Here is a 5,273-nt window from a genome sequence, read left to right as displayed (position 1 = left end):
CAAATAATTTTATAGGAAAAAAGATTTCAAGTATGGGACAGACTCCAGAGATATTGGAGATTGAACAGATAGAATTCAGCAATGAATCAGAATCTAAGGGGATGAAGGAAAAAGAAATCAAAGATGATATTAACGTGGAATTTGAGTAAAGGTTGTAAGGACTTAAGAGCTTTAAGCTGAAGCGCTTTCAGTATCTAAACTGATTTATTTATGTAAAGATAATTTCAAAAGCATAACCAACATACTTGACTAATACAACTTTTATTTCTCATGCTAAAATTGTTACCAATTTTATTGTGTTATACACAATTACAAGAGTCAACAGTTACAAGTGAATTAAAAATAATAGCATTTGGGGGCACTTCTCATTTTACTATCATAAACATGTTTTGTTACATGAACAGCAACAATAGTTAACTGCTTGACTTGGAAATTTAATAAGTGTTATGATGGAGGCTAATGTATAATACAAAGAGTAAGTACCCTATACACAGTCTCATATTTATATTACTCTTTATTCCATAATTAGAATCATGGGTTAGAATCTACCCAGTAATGACATCATTCAAATATTTGACCAAGGAGGTCAAGTCAGCAAGCATTTCAAACTATTTTCCAAAATCTCATGTAATTTAGTTCTACAAAGAAATGTAAGACAAAACACATAAGATGTGGCTTGCTGATATCTCATGCCTAAAACAAACCATTACATAATGAACTTATGCATGTTTTGCAAGTTGGCATATGCTCCATGTCACGCAGTAATTTTAAGATGAATCACCCAACTACAGCTGATGCTGCATCTCCCAGACTTCTAGTTTCTAAAATTCTGGGGGAAGTGAAACAATTTACACTGTAACAGTCTACATGGTAGTAATATTACCTCTTGGCCATTGGCTCAATACTAATCCCTTTTGGTTTTTTTAGTATACAAAATATGCTGAAAGCATTTAAACACATTTCATTTAATGTAATTAAACAGAAGGCAACAATTTCCTTCTAGAAGAATTAGATTTAGCTATGAAAAACTTGACGTTTGTTATATTAATTTATGAAATATTTTTTGGATCAATACAGACCATAGTATATTTTTAAACTTACAGCCTGTGCTAAACACATGTAAAATGAACTACAAACATAACCAATCATATTATTAGTTTTAAAAAAATTAAAATTACCATTTTCCCGCAGTAGTAACTTTATAAACATATTATTTGCTTTCTTCCAAATTAAGTATAATTTAAAAAAATCCACTGTGAAATTTACATTCTGACTAAACACAAAAATACACAAATATTAGTTCTAATCAGAAATTTCAGCTGACAAATGAAAGTGTTTATTTTGAAAATAAGACGATCTGGGATATAGAGTGAAATTTTTGTTTCAAGAACATTGTAAATATATTGTTTTCATGTAAAAATACATTTTTTAAAGAAATAATGTTTAATAGTCTTTTAACCCTACCTTCTCAAACACATTTTTCCCTTAAAATAAAAGTTTAAGATAAACATCTCATTTCAAATATTTTACAAGATAAATCAAATTAATTATTCCTATATGAATGTGAGCCAAGTATTTGCTGCTTTCAAGATGTTATGACTGAATGTAACAACCTTTGGCTTGTAAATTAATAGCTTGAAAGTCAATTTATACTGCTAATCAAAGAAGGTTGATACATATTTGTAAATTTAAAATTTTTCATCTTTTAAAAGAAATAAATCCTAACAAAAATGTATTTTAAAAATAATAAACATTTTTATTATACCAAAGATCTATAAAATAATAAAGTCTCCTAATATTATTTTTTAAAACAGTTGATCCTTGAACAACACAGGTTTGGACTGCAGAGGCCAATTTATATCCAAACTGGAGGCCCGGTGCACGAAATTTGTGCACTTGGGGTGGGGTGGTCCCTCAGCCTGCGCCCTCTCACAGTCTGGGAGCGCTTGGGGAATGTCCGACTAATGGTTTAGGCCTGGAGGGAGTGGGCCTAAACCGTCAGTTGGACATCCCTAGTGCTGGCTTCTGGCTGAGCAGTGCTGCTCCTGTGGGAGCACACTGACCACCAGGAGGCAGCTCCTGCATTGAGCGTCTGCCCCCTGGTGGTCAGTGCGCATCACAGCGACCGGTCATTCTGCCATTCGGTTGATTTGCATATTAGCCTTTTATTATATAGGATTGAACAATGTAATTTAAACCCATATTATTCAAGGGTCAACTCTGTGGTTGAAAATCCGTATATGGCCCTAGCTAGTTTGGCTTAGTGGATAGAGCATCAGCCTGCGGACTGAAGGGCCCTGGGCTCAATTCCGGTCAAGGGAACATGCCTGTGTTGAGAGCTTGATCCCCAGTTGGGGGCTTGCAGGAGGCAGCTGATCAATGATTACCTCATCATTGATGTTTCTATCTCTCTCTCCCTCTCCCTGCTTCACTAAAATCAATAAAAAAATATTTTTAAAAAAAGAAAATCAGTATATGCAGATGACTATATTTACTAGCATATGCCGATTATCAACTGTGGGTAGGTCTCCATCCCTAACTTCCCCTTCATTGTTCAAGGATCAACTGTACTATCAAACACCTCAAAGTTTTATATGTTAAGTGCAACAACCAATATATTTTTGCAATCACTTTCAAAGACTGGAAAGAAAATATGCTAACTGTAAGAGCAATAATGCTTGAGTTATAGACTTGTAAATCTTGAATCTGCCACTTAAAATCTTAACTATATTTCTTAACTTCCTTAAAACTCAATTTTCTCAGATATAAAATGGGAGGTTACAACAGTATCCACCTTAGAGGGCTCTTCTGAGGAGTAACATAATGCACACAAAGTAAGTAACAATAAATATTAGCTATACCTAGCAGTGACTTAAGGGTCAAGTACCTAACAAACCATATTCTTAAATAAGATATAATCATTATATAAAGCATTAAGAACTCTAAAAATAACAAAAACAAAAAATAGCGTGGGAGACAGCTGGGGACATGCCCTCCAATGAAATATCCAGAATTATATTGCAATAATAAGGCTAAGAACCACAAAGGACTCATTAGACTAACATTTGAAGTCTCCTAGGTTACTTTTATTGTGTTTTGGCAGTCATTTCCTATACATTTTAACACTGCACTGTGTCATTTCCAAACTACAGTTCAGAAGATCTGAAGTGAATTTTGTTTTCTTTTTTGAATTTTATTTTGTCATGAATCTTTAGAAAAAATAATTAACTCATTGTCCTAAACAAAGAAGGCATAGAAAAACTGTACACAAATAAAAAGTCATTTACATGTTATGTATTATATAGTAACCATTTTAGCAATTTCAAGTAATTTGTCTGGTATCTAATGTTTTCATACTGTTCATATTTCAAATCTCAAAAAATCTCTATTATTTATAAATAGTCTACTCTGATGACATGTCATATCTTTATTGGAATGATCAAGTACTAAATTTTACAAAAACATTAAGCTATAGATTATGGTCCAAAATATTTTATTGGTGTTAATTTCCCATTTAAAATATTCCAGGTACTAACTTAGTTACCCAAACCATAGTACATCAATATTATTTTGAGTGTGACTATTAAGCATGTGAACAGTTCCTCTAATTTTTGATCATACTAACCTGAGTCAATGACATTTCCAATAGATATTTTAAATTACAGAGCACAGATATAGGAGACAGAAAAACTAGGTCTGGCCCAGTCAAAGTATTTACTAAATATGTGAAGTTTAGCATGTCCCTCAACTTCTCCATGCCTCTCCTTCCTGTTCCAAAAGAGGAGGATTCTGCCCTCTTCTGTCTAACTCACAGGGCTATGATAAATCACATAAGAAAAACATATGAAAGTGCTCTGAAAAGGACACAGTGCTATATACATGTGATATCAACACACACGGGCTTGTTATAGTATTATACCTTGTTAGAATGGCCAGGCTATTAAAGGTGTAATTTAAGAGAAAGTTACCCTTGGAATTATCAGAAAAAAATATGTAATATCTTTACCATGTCCTTTGGATAAGGTTTGAGAGCAGTTTTAAAAAAATGCACTGATACCTATCCTATTACCATGTAAGAAACTACATCAGACAATGACCTAAGAAAAGATAAGCCTCATTTATTCTTCCCAGATTTTTTAAAAATGGCTATAATTCGGCCTTACCAGAATGTGTTTCTGTAGTGTTATTAATTTATAGCCTGCTGTTTTAGGCTTATTCTGGTAGTTACTTAACCCACTCTGAAAGTAGTCATAGGTGATCTTTATTTCTCTATCACCTTTTTTTAAATACTTATTTTAAATTCTAGTGGTTTTTTTTTTTTCTGACTTAAACTCACAGAAAGTAGGTATAGTAAGTTTTTGACTAAAAAGCATATGTTCCTTCACTTTCCCACCTCTTCATTAGATACTATGAATACAAAAGAATTTTAGAACCACAAATCAACAAAAAAAATCCATTTAATTTACACTATATAATTTTCCAAGGTTAAAAGATACGAAGCAAGAAAATAAATTAGGATTGATTTTTGTAGAAGACATATCTGAAGGATGATTCTGAAGAAATGAATGTGATTTTGAAGGAAACAGGACATGAGGACAAAATGAGAACAAAACAAAAAATAAGATTTTGTAAAACGCTGTTTGGTTTTACACATAGTCACTGAAATATTAGTATCTCTAGGTCACTAGCTACATGGGAAACTAGATGGGTAATCGGTCAGGCATGTGGAAACAGATCTGGAAGATCTGATATAGATGATTATATTGTTGGAGTCACAGGAGTAGAAATTATGAGGTGAAAGAGGGTCTAGATAATACTCATTAAAAGATGTCAGAAGAGAATGAGGGAAAATGAAATGACAATGATTTGAAAAATACAAATAGAATCAGTACACTAGAGAAGTGTGGGATTTCAAGAATGGGAGTAGTCAAAAACTAAGGAAAAAATTAAAGATTGGGTTTGACCAGAAGTCCATAATAAATATGAAGAGCTGATTTTAGTTTAGCAGTAACACTGGATTAAGTTAGCAATAAATTAAGGAAAGACAAATAGTTAGAAAGGAGGGCTTCATAATTATTAAGTAAATAATAATTCAATAATTAGTTATTAATATAAATAATTTAATACAACATGTTTCAGAATTGAGCCAGACTGATTAATAATAATGTTTCAGACTTCAGTTAGACACTTCGGGGGAGGTGGCCAGGGGAGCCTTATTCTTGTTACGAGGCAACAGAAAGATATTAATCAAGTCGCCCCCTCCCTCTTTTTTT

General features: G+C 32.6%; 1 long non-coding RNA gene across 1 annotated transcript; it reads right to left on the bottom strand.

Annotated features, from left to right (window-relative positions):
* Positions 1–244: 244 nt before the first annotated feature.
* On the bottom strand, positions 245–4,246 carry LOC308245811. The gene is made up of 2 exons (XR_013960338.1): positions 2,121–4,246; positions 245–2,058 (listed from the first exon to the last, which is right to left on the bottom strand). It is a non-coding gene; the product is annotated as an uncharacterized lncRNA (long non-coding RNA).
* Positions 4,247–5,273: the final 1,027 nt, after the last annotated feature.

This window comes from Plecotus auritus (assembly GCF_963455305.1).
Source record: "Plecotus auritus genome assembly, chromosome: 4".
NCBI classification, from domain to species: Eukaryota; Metazoa; Chordata; class Mammalia; order Chiroptera; family Vespertilionidae; genus Plecotus; species Plecotus auritus.
Note: the sequence above shows the minus strand (reverse complement) of the source record. Positions and strands in the feature narration are given on the sequence as shown.